The 17176-nt window shown below is 45.0% G+C and overlaps 2 pseudogenes; both read right to left on the bottom strand.

The window, feature by feature from the left end:
• Positions 1 to 3841: 3841 nt before the first annotated feature.
• On the bottom strand, positions 3842 to 4321 carry LOC110312896 (annotated as a pseudogene).
• An 11633-nt stretch (positions 4322 to 15954) lies between these two features.
• Positions 15955 to 16368, bottom strand: LOC115062771 (annotated as a pseudogene).
• Positions 16369 to 17176: the final 808 nt, after the last annotated feature.

Genomic DNA, 17176 nt, shown 5'->3' with positions numbered 1-17176 from the left:
CCAGCCTCTCCTCTCCTCCGCTGGCTTCTCGCCTGCACCCTTCTGCCTCTGCTGCATGAGTCCTTATACTGTGGACTGGACATCTCACGGGAACTGCAGTAGTTGGCCTTGGGCGATTGGGAAAGCAATCTCTTTTAAAATGCTCAGCCTGGCAACAGGAAAACTTTAACTTGGTAGCATACTTTCTACTTTCGTCCACCAGGCAAAATTTAATCAAACTCAAAATTACTAACANCTGCACCAACACCTCTCTTATTTTCATTTTTTAAGCAATCTCCTCCTGCTCTCTTCACTTTTAATTTTGTCCCTGTGCTGGGAACCTAACTTTGAACCTTAACCTCACTTAACTTTGTCTCTGTACCAAGAACCTTCTTTGTCCCTCTACTGGGCATGATATGTCTCCTTACTGAGAACCTTTTAAATTCGTCCCTGCTCCAGGATCCTTAAGCTCTATGCTTCCCTGAGGTCGTTCCCCAAACTCCTGGGGTTGTAAGTCCCACTTACCGAGAACTTACCCTGCCAGCAGACCCTGACTGCTGAAAGTTCTGAACTTAATACAACCACCAGTTCTTTATTTTATTTTATTTTTTTGGTTTTTCAAGACAGGGTTTCTCTGTATAGCCCTGGCTGTCCTGGAACTCACTTTGTAGACCAGGCTGCTCTCAAACTCAGAAATCCGCCTGCCTCTGCCTCCCGAGTGCTGGGATTAAAGGCATGCGCCACCATGCCCGGCATACAACCACCAGTTCTTCTCTCAGCAGTTTATTCAGGAACCTTCTTTCTTCATCTCCCCGTAATGCAGTTCTGAATCCTCCCTGTAACAGGGGGTCCTCGCTCGTGCCTGCAGATGTTCACGGTTCCCGGGTTTCAGCACCACTTGTGGATGCCCGCCTCACCAGCAAGGAAGATGCAGCACAACAGGATTCTTCTGCACACGTTTATTGGGAGAGCTTGATTGTGAAGGCGAAAGACCCCAAGCCCTAGAACTAGCGCTGCTTTTATAGGCCTAGGACTGGCGTGGCCATGTCTGATTGGTTCTGCTTTCAGTCTTTAATTTACATGCCCCGGGACGGGCTGTGACTTGGTGTGAAACCCATTTGCACCTGCGCACATTGGTTGTTTACCCGAAATACATGGGCGGTGGCCAGTGGTAGCCAGCGCCATCTTGTAATGGCGTTACGTGGCTTCCCACAGCAGGCCCCTTCACAATCCCAACACAATTCTTTGCAGATCTTCAAAGGACAATTTTCAGCATTAAGATCAACAATAAATGTACCTCATTAAACTGAGAATGTAGCCGGGCCTGGTGGCGCAGGCCTTTAATCCCAGCACTCGGGAGGCAGAGGCAGGCGGATTTCTGAGTTCGAGGCCAGCCTGGTCTACCAAGTGAGTTCCAGGACAGCCAGAGCTATACAGAGAAACCCTGTCTCGAAAAACCAAAAAAAAATAAATAAATAAACTGAGAATGTTTGCTCAGCAAAAGACAGTGTCATTTAGACAAAGCAGCAGGCTATAGAATGGGATTTTTTTTTTTTTTACCAACTCTATATCCACTAGAAGGCTAATATCCAAAATATATAAGGAACCTTAAAAACCAAGGTATTGAGAAAACGCTTCTCAGGTGGCATCAGCTCGTGTCCATCCTCGCTGCTCACAGTCTCAGTATTGGCTGCAGTCTGTGTAGGTCTTTGGTCAGAAGAAGATAGCCACAACCGTGGCACACTGTAAATGGGGAAATGGGTGAACAGACGTTCCCTGGAGATGATCAAGCTGTGTGTGCTGCAGTATGAGGTACTGGAGCTGTTCTGCTTCTGGACAAGGAGAGATTCGCTGGTGTGGGTATCCGGGTTCATGGGAAGGGTGGTGGTCATGTGGCCCAAATATGCTATCTGACAGTCCATCTCCAAAGCCCTGATGGCGTGTTACCAAAAGTACATGGATGAGGCCTCTAAGAACGAGACTCTGTACTAGAAATCTTACTGATAACCCCATCTAGAGGATCAAGGTTTACCTTTGTAATAAACATCCTAGGATTGAAACAAAAACAAAAACAAAACAAAAAACCCAAACAACTCAATTTAAAAATGGGGTGCAGTTCTAAACAGAATTCTCAAAAGAGGAACCTCAATGGCTGAGAAACATTTAAAGAACCTTTTAACATCCTTAGTCATCAGGGAAATGTAAATCAAAACTACTTTGTGGTTTTATCTTACACCCAGCAGATTGGCTAAGATCAATAAAACAAATGCTGGCGAAGATGTGAAGTTAGGGGAACAATCACCCATTGTTGGTATGAGTGCAAACTTGTGTGGGGCATTGGGCTATGCACAGTCAGGCAGGTCTCCAGTCCAGCTGAGATGTTGAACCCCGGGACCCTGTGGTCATAATTTACTTACATGGGATGGAAGGAATTCTCTCATGTCTCCTGGAACTCTGGCTTCTGTCCAAGTCACCATCCCCCCACAGCCCCCACGAGAGAAGTATGGCTAGAAGTCAGGTAGGCAATGTCCCAAGCTTCTGACCTTCAGGCTAAACTCCTCCAGGGTTACCTAGCAACAGAAAAGATAGCAGCTCACTTTAAAAGGGGCTGTTTGACCCCTCCTTGCTCTCTCTCACTCCTCTCACTCCTTTGTTCTCTTGCTCTCTCTCTCTCTCTCTCTCTCTCCTCTCTTTCTCCCTGCCTTTCTATAATAAAGCTCTAAAACCATAGACTGTCTCTGCTCATCAAGGCTGTGCTCACTCTTGCATGCGTGGGAACCTCTCTTCCCTTGGCCCTCTCTCCCATAACCCAGGGCTACAGGGAGTAACCCCAGGGACCCCAGGTCAGGGCTGCCCCTTGTCCACCCCCCATCGAGTGGGTCAGAGGCTTGGATGCCCACCCAGGGCTGAGTGGAAAGTGTCTGCCAGCCTTCCCGCATCTGCCTGTCCAGAGCATAGGTGGAACTCTGGCCAGACGTGGGTCCTCCCTCCCCCCTCCTCCCCGGGCCCCTTTTTAGTTCCCACAAACTTGTCCAGCCACTATAGAGAGCAGTGTGGTGGTTTCTCAGTAAGATGAGACTTTAACTACCTCAAGACTCAGCTACACCACGTTAGTGGCTTGTATATGCTTGACTATGGGGCATATACCCAAAGGATGCCCCATTCTACCCCAGAGACACTTGCTCACCCATGTTCATTGCTGCTCTTCCTAATAGCCAGAAGTTGGAAAACAACCTAGACAGCTGTCACAGATCAATGGATGAGAAAATGTGGTACAGTTATCCAATGGAATATTATTCAGTCATTTAAAGACTGAAATAATGAAATTTGCAGGCAAATGGAAGGAACTAGAAAAAAAATCATCCTGAGTGAGATAACCTAGACCCAGAAAGACAAATAAGTTATGTATTAGCTTACATGTGAATATTAGCTGTTAAGTCAATGATAACCGAGTCACAATCTATATAATACCACAATAGTTAGGTATAGAGTAAGGGACTGGAGAGTACAGCTGGATCTCCCCAGGAAAGGGAAATAAAATAGATAGTTATGAATGGATGGGGAAGGAGACTAGAACAGGAGGCTCAAGTGGAGTGGGGAAGGAAAGAGGGATAAGGGAGGGAATATGAAGAGAGACAGGTATAAAGGTATATATATATATTTTAACTAAAAGAGCTGATGGTTTTATTTTCACATTTCACAATATAAGTGAAAACCACAGTTTTTGTATTCTCCCTCCAAAAATATTCTGTTAGGGAGGAAAGTTTCCTTTTCATGCATCTAGTAAACACTCAGGCTCAGCACCAAGATATCCTGGTGAAACAGAACAAGAAATACAAAACGATAAAGAGCACTTCTGCTCTTATCTATCTGGCCAAGTCATGCCAGGCCATGTGGGCACCATCATAGGGCGGGCAGGAGGTCTCATCATTGGAGGCCCAGGCATCATGGGCATGTGGCCTCCTATGGGTGTTCTCATTCCAGGAGCTGGTCCCACAGGCATCATCCCAGGAGGAGGGGACCCATCACTGGCATCATGGGAGGGCCTTCCATGTGGGGTGCAGGCATCTTGCCAGGCAGAGGAGGGCCCGAGAGACTGAGGGGGTGGTGAGATCATGACCCCTGCAGGTGGAGGAGCAGAGAACGGAGCTGGAGGGATCTTTCCGTGTTGAAATACAGCTGTTGTTTTGTCATTCAGGCTCTGGGCCTGCTCTTCCATCTATTTCTGGTAATAGTCTTTCACATTCTCTTTGTGTTTCCGACCACTGCAGTGTGTCTTCCTCACAGACAGAGAGTCGTGGGTGAGATGCATATCACAGTAGTCACAAAAAAACTTGGGCATGTTGCTCCGCAAGCCGTTGTCTACCCAGGTCCTAAAGGTATCTTTTATTTGCCTGAAGTAATTGATATCACAGGGGCTTACTGCTGAATAAAGCTCACTCTTTCTAGTTATTTCTGAACTCTGGCTGGCTGGTTCAAACTCCACTCCAAGCTGACTGATTCAATCTGACTTCTCTCAGCTTCTCACTGAATTGCTCTGCTTGGTCTCAAATTCTGGCAATTTGTTCTAACCTTCTGGCTCCTTATTCTCTGGCTTCACCTGACCTGCACTGAGCTGCATGAACTCACACATGAACTCAGCTCCACTGCACTGCACTCACTACTCCCAACTGACTGACCGAACGGATTGACTGCCTCTTCCTTCACTGCTCTTTTAAGTCCCCTCTCTTCTTCTCTCTGTCTGGAGTTGGGTGTATCCTATCTCTGACTCATTCTGCCAAATCATTCTCTGAATCGTCACTTTATCTGCTCCTCAACTAGACATCACTTTTTTGTTTGTTTGTTTGTTTTTTCGAGACAGGGTTTCTCTGTGTAGCCCTGGCTGTCCTGGAACTCTGTAGACCAGGCTGACCTTGAACTCAGAAATCCACCTGCCTCTGCTTCCCAAGTGCTGGGATTAAAGGCATGCGCCACTACTGCCCAGCTAAACATCACTTTCAAACATGGCTGCTTCCTTCACTCAACTAACCTTACTTTCATTGTTTGGGATTAAAGGTGTGTACTAAAAGAATGTCTGCATTCCAACCAGATCACAGAGACTTAGAAGGTCTTTGGATGTGATCTCTCGCCAGAACAGTCATGTTGCTAGATTAAAATTTCTCTAAGATAGTATGAAAACCTAATACAGAAGAAACTTCCTAAAATATACACATATATAAAAGTGATCAAAATGAAATTAGCTGATTAGTGGGAGAGACAGATTCTCAACTGAACATCTCGTCATCAAATGAAGCCTCCGATATCAGATTGGGTTATATCTAAGTTGTTAGCCAAAGAGACCCCATGGAACCTCACACACAAATCAAGGTGTTGCCAAGACTACAAGTTGTTGTCCACAAACTGATGTCAAGGCCCCATGGCTGAAGAAAACACCTTACAACTCATTGAACATGGAGAAGTCAAGTGGTAGCTTCACCTCTACATCTAGCATCTTTGGCACAGGAAGGCACTCTGCAAGCTACCAAAGGGGAAACGTATACTCCAATCCAGCCACAGACCCTCTGATCTACACTGCAGTCCTGTCTGTAAGATACCCTAGTGCAGTGGTGGCACACAGTGTGTGGAGTAACCAACCAGCATCTGATTTGACTTAAGGCTCACTCCACAAGATGGAACCCATACCTGACACTGCTTGGGTGGCCAAGAACCTGAAACTAGATAGCCAGGCGAACTAGGGCAAAACCAAATCCAAACAAACACAAACAAGCAAACAGCAACAATAAGAACAACAACAAGCCAAGGGTAGTAATAAAATGACTCCTAATGACATTCATAGACCCATGTTTTACTCAGGCCATTGTAAGAAAAGCTTCCTCCTGCCCAGAGGGGAACAAATACAGAGACCCACAGCCAGACATTTCGCAGAGTGAGAGACCTTGGAACACACAGCCTTAAATGGCATGGCTCTATCAAATCCTTCCCCTCAGGGCTCAGGGAACCCCAAGGAAGAGGAAGTGGAAAGAAGTCTAAGAACCAGAGGGCAAGGAGGACACCAGAAAACAAGGCCCCCCAGATCAACAATATCAAAGCTTATATGAATTCCCAGAGACTGAGGCAGCACGCATAGGGTCCACACAGGTCTGTACCAGATGGGCCCTGGAGGTGATGGAGAAGTGGACACATGCCCCATCCCTAACCCAGGAGCAATCTCCAATAGATAACCACTTGCAAATGAAAATGTAGTTTCCTCCAAGGAACACCTACTGTAAAAAAACTACTCCTTCTGGGCGTGCATGCCTTTAATCCCAGCACTTGAGAGGCAGAGGCAGGCAGATTTCTGAGTTCGAGGCCAGCCTGGTCTACAGAGTGAGTTCCAGGACAGCAAAGGCTACACAGAGAAACTCTGCCTTGAAAAATCAAAACAAAAACAAAAACAAAAACAAACAAACAAAAAACTACTCCTAAGGTCAAGCCCCACGCCCAGCCGTAGCTGGCAATCAGGAACCAAACTCGAGGTACCTTTGCAGGTCCTAGTCTCATGAGTGAGGGCTTTTCCTTTTTTGTTTTTCCTTATCTTATTTTTAAATTTAATTTTATTTATATTTTTTCTCTCTCTCTTTATCCTACAGTTCCTTTGTGTATATACTGTGGATTCTAGTTTAGTGGTTTTTATGGGATTCCTGTGTGCTAACAAGTGGGCCTCTGCACCGACGTCTGTGTCTCGTGTCTTCTCTTGGATGCCTTTCCTGCTTGATTTGTCCTATTCTGATGTTTTAGGTTTTGTTTTATCTTATTATCTTATTATACTTTATTATATTGTGTTAATTATATAATATAATCACTTAGAAGCCTATTTGGTTTTATCTTTTGTTTTTTTTTAAAGATTTATTTATTATTAAATGTAAGTACACTGTAGCTGTCTTCAGACACAACAGAAAAGGGCGTCAGATCTCATTACAGATGGTTGTGAGCCACCATGTGGCTGCTAGGATTTGAACTCGGGACCTTTGGAAGAGCAGTCAGTGCTCTTAACCGCTGAGCCATCTCTCCAGCCTTTCTTCTGTTTTTTCAAGTCAGAGTTTCTCTGTGTGGCCCTGGTTGTCCTGGAACTTGACCAGGCTGGCTTGGAGCTCTCCTACTTCTGCCTTCACTACACCCCTGTTTGTTTTCTAAAGGGAGACAAAAAGGAAGTAGATCTGGTTGGGAGGGGAGGAGGGGGGATTGGCAGTAGTAGAGGGAGGGGAAACCATAATCATGATGTATTATACTTATTATCAAAAAAAGTGGGAAATGCACCGCTGAAGAGGTCAAACATGTGGTCCGCTCTATCACTGGATTGGGGGGAGATTTGGACCTTTTTGGTCAGACAATAGATACCTTGGGCTGAAGAGATGTAGGCTGAAGAGATGGCTCAGGGATTAAGAGCACTGGCTGCTCTTTAAGAAGTCCTGAGTTCAATTCCCAGGACCCACATGGTGGCTCATAACCATCTGTAATGGGATCTGATGCACTTCTGGTGTACAGGTGCATGTGTAGATAGAACACTCAGATATAAAGTACATAAATAAATATTTTTTTATTTGATATTTTCTTTATTTACATTTCAAATGCTATCCCGAAAGTTCCCCATACCCTTTCCCCGCCCCTGCTCCCCTACCCACCCACTCCCACTTCTTGGCCCTGGCCTTCCCCTGTGCTGGGTCATATAAAGTTTGCAAGACCAAGGGTCCTCTCTTCCCAATGATGGCCAATTAGGCCATCTTCTGCTACACATGCAGCTGGAGACACAAGCTCTGGGGGTACTGGTTAGTTCATATTGTTGTTCCACCTACAGGGTTGCAGCCCCCTACAACTCCTTGGGTGCTTTCTCTAGCTCCTCTATTGGGGGCCCTGTGTTCCATCCAATAGCTGACTGTGAGCATCCACTTCTGTGTTTGCCAGGCACTGGCATAGCCTCACAAGAGGCCGCTATATCAGGGTCCCTTCAGCAGAATCTTGCTGGCATGTGCATTAGTATCTGGATTTAGTGGCTGATGATGGGATGGATCCCCGGATGGGGTAGTCTCTGGATAGTCCATCCTTTCATCTTAGCTCTAAATTTTGTCTCTGTACTTATATCCTTTTATGGGTATTTTGTTCCTTATTCTAAGGAGGAATGAAGTATCCACACGATGGTCTTCCTTCTTGGTTTTCTTGTGTTTTGCAAAATGTATCCTGGGTATTCTAATTTTTAAAAAATATTTATCTATTTATTATATGTAAGTACACTGTAGCTGTCTTCAGACACTCCAGAAGAGGGTGTCAGATCTTGTTACAGATGCTTATGAGCCACCATGTGGTTGCTGGGATTTGAACTCCAGACCTTTGGAAGAGCAGTCAGGTGCTCTTACCCACTGAGCCATCTCACCAGCCCCACATAAATAAATCTTAAAAATAATACTTAGATGCCTGTCCTACTTTACTGTTACATGATAGGCTAGATTTATAGTTACAAAGTTCCTGGTGGGTACTCTTAGACAGGTCATGGCTGTCTTTCGAGGAGTCCTCAGGCCCCTTCCTTGGAGAAATTTGAAAGGGTCTTGCAAGTTTCTAGAATTCTGGCCCCAAAATTGAAGATGCTCTTGCTGACTGTAGTAGAGGGGCCTGGGTGAATCTTCACAGATGCAGAAGCAGCTGGTCTGCCATTCTGCCATTCTCGAAATAGTTTCCTTTGACAATTTTTATTTGTTTATAATTGTTGTATGTGTACACGATATATGTATGTACATGAAACATGCCTGTGCATGATACATATGTATACATGATGCATGTGTGTACATGATGCATGTGTGTATGCATGATATATGTGTACATGATGCATGCATGTACACGATACATGTATGTGTACATGATACATGTGTGTACATGATTCATGCATGTTTGCATGCTAGGTGAGAGTGTCAGAAGATAACTGTGTGGAGTTGGTTCCCTCCTCCCCCTTATACGGGTTCCAGGGATCAAACCACGGATCTCCTGGTTTGCAGCCCTCAAGAGCTGACACAGCCTGCGGCCCCCTGAATGTTTTACAGTTTTATTTAGCCTTTGACTCTTTCCTCCAATAACTTGTAGAAGTTGGACAAAGAGAAAAAGAGCTTGTTTTGTTTTGAAATAAGGGATGGTTGGATTTCCTTTTGGGCTGTGCCGAGGTGGCATTTTTAAGATGGCATACACTGCTAGATGTTGTGGCCTTTGTGGTTCTGGGGATCCAACCCACAGTTCTGTTCTGCTATGGACTGGAATCCATAAAAAACTTAGGGAATCGTTTTTCTGCCAACGTTGGAGAATGCCATGTTTTTATAAAACATTTTGCCAGATGGGTATATTTTCTCACTCCTTTAAAAATATCTATTGTGTTATTGTGCATGTGTGATGTGCGCTTGTGTGTAGGTGCCCACTGAGGCCAGCAGGGGGTGATAGAGTCCCTGAAGTTGTGAGCCACCCAACACGGTACTGGGAGCTAACCTCTGGTCCTCTGGAGCAGCAGGAGCTCTTAACCAGTGAGTCATCTCTCTGGCCCCTCAATTATATCTTTGTTTATTGTGTCAAGGTCTCACTATGTAGCCCTGGCTGCTGGAACTCCTATAAAGACCAGGCTGCCCTTGAACTCAAAGAGATCCATCTGCCTCTACCTCCCAAGTGCTAGGATTAAAGGCATGTGCCACCACACTGTTTTCAGGATTTAAGAAAATGTCTGTTTGTCTGTCTATCTATTTAATGCAATTTTTTTGTGTTTTTTTTTTGTGTTTTTTTTTTTTTTTTTTTTTTTGAGACAAGGTTTCTCTGTGTATGTAACTGTCTTTTTTTTTTTTTAAGAGATAAATCTTGGTCTGGAGAGATGGCTCAGCAGTTAAGAGCACTGACTGCAAAAAAAAAAAAAAAAAAAAAAAGCACTGACTGCTCTTCTGAAGGTCCTGAGTTCAAAACCCTGCAACCACATGGTGACTTACAGCCGTCCATAATGAGATCTGACACCCTTTTTTGGTGCATCTGAAGACAACTACAGTGTACTTATTTATAATAATAAATAAATCTTTAGGCCGGAATGAGCAGGGCTGATCAGAGCGAGCAGAGGTCCTAAATACAGTTCCCAGCACATGAAGGCTCACAACCACAGCCATCTGTACAGCTACAGTGTACTCATATACATAAAATAAACAAATCTGAGAGAGAGAGAGAGAGAGAGAGAGAGAGAGAGAGAGAGAGAGAGAGAGAAATCTTTACTGGGTTTGAACCTCCCGCCTGGATCTCAATGAAGATGCTGCTTTTGTTGATAGGATTCAAGATTTAACGCTGTCTAAGCTTGAGAATAAAAGATTGTTAAGAGCTAGGCAGGCTACTAGAGGAGAAAAGCCATCCCTGGTCTTCCCCAGGACTCACTCCTGTGTGCTACAATACTGACCTGCCAGGCAAGATATGCCAGCTTCCTGGTGCTATAGCGGCGTGAACATTAGGGGGGCAACCAACTTCTTTCTGATTGGATTTGAAGCCTACTTCACAGAAGGGAATTCTTTTTAAGTGTATGGGTGTTTTGTCTGGCATGTATTTATGTGTGCCATATGCATGAGTGCTTCTAGAAGTCAGAAGAGGGGCTCACATTCTCTGGAAGTGGAGTTCAAAACTAGCAACACTACAAGGGTGCCGGAAACTAAACCTGGGTCCTCTGGGAGAGCAGCAAGTGCTCTTAGCCACCGGACCATCTCTCCTGGCCCAAAGGCATTTCTTGCCTGACTGTAAACCTGGCCCAAAGCCCATGGCCCTGTAGTTCATAGGTTCATGATGGGGTTGTGGAGGACTTACTACTGTTGTTGGGGTGAATGGATATGTTGTTAAGCTGTTTTCTAAATATTTATGATTATAGTAATAGATTCATGCTGTTCTCAGCCTTGGTAAGCTTCTTCCTATACTGGGCAACAGTTAATGTGGAGTCTTACAACCAAAGTGCTGAGAATAAATGACTAAATCACTGTTGACTTAGCCCTAGGTGGACTCAGGGAACATCCTGAAAGAAGGACCAGGAAGACTTTAAGAGTGGGAGGGTGGGGAGGAGTGCTGTGGGACGCTGACTTCCGGATGTGACACAGTTGCTTCCCTCATAGCAGCTGTGGTCACCTGCACGGGATCAAGCCAACAAACTCAGTCAACACTCCAGAAGGCAGTGTGAACTGGACGCAGTATGTGACAGGGACAACAGAGGGCACGAGAGTGGGAGAGGATGTCTAGGGGTGCCCAGGGGAGAAGGAGGGAGGTCACATTATATTACGGATTATATCCCCCCAAGTATATAAAATATTCTTTACAGATAGTTGAAGTTTGAAAATAAATTCTATGCATGAAAAGCAAGGAAGAAAATGACGTAAGAGGTGCTCAAGAGTTAGGCTTAGAGCTTGACAGTTTGCAGCTCGGATGGTAGACCACTTATCCGGCAGGTGTGAGACCCCCACAGAAAGGAAAGAAGGAATTAAAACATGCTTGCAAATGACTTCATCCACAGAAGATCCTAAGGGGTTCACTGAAGATTAATTATTACAGAGATTCTATCTCACCACCGTTAGGACGACTGTGATAAGCACAGATCGGGAGAATCGGAAAACCTAAGTGCTGGCGAGAGCATAAAGAAATGGTGGTGGTGCATGCCTTTAATCCCAGCACTCTGGAGGCAGAGGCAGGCAGAGCTGGGAGTTCAAGGTCAGCTTGGTTTACAGAGAAGTTCCAGGACAGCCTGGGCTACATAGAGAAACAGCCTCAAAAAACAACAGTAGCAAAAAAGGTGTAGAGAAATATAAACCTTAGGGCCACTGAGATAGCTCAGGAGGCAGGCGAAGAGAAATAAAAACCTTAGGGCACTAAAATAGCTCAGGAAGCGGGTGTAGAGAAATATAAACCTTAGGGCACTGAGATAGCTCAGGAGGTGGGTGTAGAGAAATATAAACCTTAGGGCCACCAAGATAGTTCAGGAGGTGGGTGTGCCTGGCACTAAGCCTGAGCACCCAAGTTCAATTCAAATAGTCCACATTGGTGAAGGGGAGAGGTACTGACCCTCGAAAGGTGTTGTTCTTTGGTGTCTACCAGTGCATAGTGTCCACCACAGACACTAAACAAATGTCATGATTTTTTTTTCAATTCCTGTACTGTTTGTTGGTGAGCAAGTCAAGGGTATAGTTGCAGGCTTGATAGAAGTCAGTGACTAAAACATGTGCTGTTCAGGAAAGAGGAGCCAAGTGTGAGCCTGAGTAAACATAGGTGCAGTAGTGATTCTCCATAATTCCAGAGCTTCTACAGCAAGGCTGAGGTGGAGACGGCAGAATTCTCCTGAGCACAGAGGCCAGCTAGTGTGATAGCCAGGCAGCGGGCAATGGCAAAGAGAACCTGTGGTAGATAAGATGAAAGGTGGGGGGACCTCTGTCCCCTACATATGAGCCACAGAATGTCTATTCATGCATGAACATGCACACACAGAGACATTTATTCAGTGTGTGTGTGGGGGGGTCAGAAGACAACTTGTGAGGGTCCATATTCTCCTTCCATGTGGAATCCAGGGGTCAAACTTGGGTCATCTGGCTTAGTGACAAGCACTGTTATGCTTTGAGCCGTTTTGAAGACTCGCTAAAATAAAATTTAAAAAAAATTTAAAGAGGTGTAGCTACTCTGGAGAGCAGTGTAGTGGTTGCTCCAAAAGGTAAATATAGAACTGCGTCTGCTTCAAAGTCCAGAAGAACTGAGATCAGACTCTCAAACAGTACTATTTATACTTGCCCAAAGATGGAAACAGCCTAAATACCTATTGATGGACGAATAAAGAAAGCGTGGGGTTAGAGAGATGGCCTAGCCAGTTACCTGCTTGCCCAGTTGAGACTGGCAACCTGGGTTCAGATCCCTGAATCCATGTAAAACTGGACACAGTGGGGTGAGCCTATAATCCAAGCACCCCTTACAGGAAGATGGGGAGGTATCGACAGGGGAGTTGCTAGACACACGTTGAGCCAGCTAGCATGGTATACATGGTGGTGAACAAGAGAGACCCTGCCACAAGCAAGCTGGAACGTCAGGACTGGCACCCATGTAGCCCCTACCACAGATGTACTGCACACATGCACACATGCACACATGCACGTGCTCACTTACACAAACTCTCTCTCTCTCTCTCTCTCTCTTTCTCTCTCTCTCAGAAAGAAAACCTAGCAAAAAGGAATTGTGATACTTACATTCAAGTGAACTACTATTATTCATCTATAAAAAGAATTTTATCAGCCGGGCAGTGGTGGCGCATGCCTTTAATCCCAGCACTTGGAAGGCAGAGGCAGGCAGATTTCTGAGTTCGAGCAAGGCCAGCCTGGTCTACAGAGTAAGTTCCAGGTTAGCCAGGGCTATACAGAGAAACCCTGTCTTGAAAAAACAAACAAGCAAACAAACAAACAAAAACAAAACAAAAACAAAAAAAACAAAAAGAAAAGAAAAGGTTTTTATCATATGCTACCATATAGGCAATCCTTGAAAACATTCTGTCTATAGTAGAATTGACCCTGGGTTGGGACTCCAGTGAGCCAATTCAAGGATGTGGGCACAGGGGAGCTGGCTCTGCCTCTTCTCTGCCTCTTGTGGTTGCAAGGCTGAAGGAGAGCTGCTTATCTCCCTGTCCCTTGTCCCTCATCATTTATGGCAGCTGGCCCAGGGGTCATGAGAATGGGAAAATTGGACATGTCTCTCACCGGCTGCAACACTTGTGAGAACAGACCCTGCACCTCACCTGGGCAGCAGGGTAGAGCTGGCCCTGGTTGGGGTGTGGGGTGGGGGTAAAGCGTGGGGGGGGGACTGTTGCTGGTGAGCCAGCCACAAGGGTGTGACAGGGGGAAAGTGGGAGGGCTGTCCAGCTCAGATACCTTTCAGGCCTACATTCAGGATTTTGAACTGGCTCACCTCAACATTGATTAACTGCTGCATGAAGGGGGCAGGCCTACAGATCCAAAACTACATGATCTCCATGACACAGGGCAATGACAGGATATCCAAGAGGAGTCCCGGAGAGGATGCAGTATTGATAGAGTAGCAAAAGCCAGAGGCCTCATATCAGACCAATGAGTTATTGCAGTGAACATTTGCAAGCAAGGAAGTGTGGACAAAGGGTTTGCTATGGGAAACACTGTAACATAATACAGCTTCCACCTTGATTTTTTTTCTCTGTTGGGGGGGAGGGGAAATGAGTGGGATTTGGGTACATGATGTAAAATTCACAAACAATAAAGATCTTAAAAAAAGAAAGAAAACATTGTGTGTTGGATACAGTGTACAACCACTGTGGGGGTCTATTATGAGGAGGCATCAAAATCGTTATACTCAGAAACAGAAACCAGAATGTTACTTTCCAGGGTGTTGAGCAGCTGCTATCCAGTGGAGGATATACCATTTCAGTTAAGCAAGATAGAACATTCTGGAGATTTGCCTACAATGCTGTGTTTGCAGTTAAGCCCTAGTTTAAATTTTTAAAAGCTCTCTCTCTCTCTCTCTCTCTCTCTCTCTCTCTCTCTCTCTCTCTCTCTCTCTCCCCCTCTCCCTCTCTTCCTCCCTCCCCAGAGAGAATATGCACACACATTTTAATTTTAAATAAATTAAATTAATTAATTTAATCAATTTTTTGAGACAGGGTTTCTCTGAGTAGCCCTGGCTGTCCTGGAACTCACTCTGTAGACCAGGCTGGCCTTGAACTCAGAAATTCACCTGCCTCTGCCTCCCAAGTACTGGGATTAAAGGCATGTTCCAATACTATGTGGCTTACACACACACATTTTAAATCTTTCTTTCTTTCTGTCTCTTTCTGTCTTTCTTTCTTTCTTTCTTTCTTTCTTTATTTATTTATTTATTTATTTTTCTTTCTCCCTTCCTTCCTTCCTTCCTTCCTTCCTTCCTTCCTTCCTTTCTTTCTTTCTCTCTTTCTTTCTTTTTTTGTTTGATTTGATTTATTTTAAGACATCTCACTATGTAGTCCTGGTTGTCCTAAAACTCTCTATGATGATTAGGCTAGCCTTGAACCCATTAAAAACAAAGAAAGAAAGAAAGAAAGAAAGAAAGAAAGAAAGAAAGAAAGAAAGAAAGAAAGAAAGAAAGAAAGAAACCTTCCCATCCCTTCTAGGGGCTACAATAAAATGCCTGTCCCAGGGTGGTCATTTGAATGAGGAGGCCCTTATAGTCTCCACTGTTTGAACACTTGGTCTCCAGTTGGTGATGCTATTTGGGATTTTGTGGAGGGGAGATGGAATCTTGCTTGAGGAAGTGCATCACTAAGATGGGCTTTGAGTATATGAGTGAACCTGCCACCATGCCTGTTGCTCGCCTCCCGCCACAGTGGAATCTGATCCCCTTGGAGCCATAACCAGAACCAGCCCTTCCTTTGATGGCCTGCCTTTGCTCGTGGCGACTTGTCACAGCAGCTGTAAGTAGCTAATGCTGGGGTCCAGGAATCGCCTCACAAACCACACGAACACTGGTGATCTCAGTCAATCAGGGATGGTTTATTGAGCATGTACTCCAGGACTGATTGATCAGGCCATAGTCCAGACCCTGGAGCTGAACCGTGACACCCAATCAGATACCACAGGGCTTTTAAGCCTAAACGCCACAAAAATCTCTGCCAAGTTACTCCACCAGTCAGGATTTAGGGATAGGGAATTTCCTTAGGAACATGTCTTTGTTGTACATGTATCCTGCCCCCATTGGTTCAGGTATTCAACGGTGGCAGGGGACTTCCCTTGTCTAATATTCATGTCTTAACTTGTCTTCCAGGATGGGACTTGTCTAACATTCACGTCTTAACTTGCCAACCAGGACGTCAGTTACCCACGAACATGTCTCTTTCTGCCAATCAGAATGTCAATTTCCAGGAAGGTCTTGAAAACTTAAATTTTACTCAATTTCTTTTTTTTTTTTTCAGTCTTTCATGTGATTTTATTTTCTCCCTTCAACCATAATAATATGATATCCAAATTTTATCTTAACTGGTGGGTCTGTAAACACAGGCTTATCCATCCCACTTACAGGCAAGGCAAACGCTGCTTCTTGAAATGGCCCCAGCATGAATTCTCTGGTCACCCAACCAGAGTCACCCCCTTGTCTGGCTTTACCTTCACTATATTGTGTGTCCACTTCACTGAGTCTCATCCCAGACTTTAACTTTTCCAGGGCTTCCATGATTTTCCCATGGTTTTCACAGAGAGTGTGTCTGACCTTTGCTGCATTGCCACCGTCTTCAGGACCCTGAGACTTCTTGTCAGCCCTGTCACTCCCAGAGGCTGTACCTCCTTTCCCTCCTTTTCCAGAACCACTTTCCCCCTTTGGTGGCATCTCTTAAGCTTGTGGTTGAACTCGCCGGCAACTGTCTTCAATCCCTATTTAAAATGGAAGTCTTATTCTAAATAGGTGCAGGAGTCTTTCTTAAGTTGGGGTTCATCCCAGGGACAGCTTATGAGGGCAAGTACCATAAACGCTCACACAGGGATTCGGGAAGTGCTGCTGGGTGGTTGGTTAGGGTCTACGTTTATTGTGGCTAACTACACAAAGCAGTTCTAACTGACTTCTGTTGTGATTGACTTCCAAGAACACCAAAGCACAGAACACCCTAGTTAACAGCATGTAAGAAAGCCGGGTGTGTTGGCACATGCCTTTAATCCCAGCACTCAGGAAGCAGAGGCAAGTGGATTTCTGAGTTCGAGGCCAGCCTGGTCTTCTACAAAGTGAGTTCCAGGACAGTCAGGGATATACAGAGAAATCCTGTCTTGAAAAAAGAAAAAAGAAGGGGCTGGTGAGATGGCTCAGTGGGTAAGAGCACCCGACTGCTCTTCCGAAGGTCCAGAGTTCAAATCCCAGCAACCACATGGTGGCTCAAAACCACCCGTAACAAGATCTGATGCCCTCTTCTAGAGTGTCTGAAGACAGCTACAGTGTACTTACATATAATAAATAAATAAATCTTTAAAAAAAAGAAAGAAAGAAAAAAGAAAAAAGAAAGTCTCCTTGCAATATTAGTAACAGTACAGATTGGCAGGCTAGACAGGTAACAGTTTCCTAGACCTTACAAAGATAAATCTAGTGTGTATGATGTATGTGTGCACACAGAAGGAAGCACGCTCGTACGGTGTTGTGTCTTGGATGCAGAAGTCAGAGGACAATG

This window comes from Mus pahari, chromosome 1, assembly GCF_900095145.1.
Source record: "Mus pahari chromosome 1, PAHARI_EIJ_v1.1, whole genome shotgun sequence".
In the NCBI taxonomy this organism is placed as follows: domain Eukaryota; kingdom Metazoa; phylum Chordata; class Mammalia; order Rodentia; family Muridae; genus Mus; species Mus pahari.
Note: the sequence above shows the minus strand (reverse complement) of the source record. Positions and strands in the feature narration are given on the sequence as shown.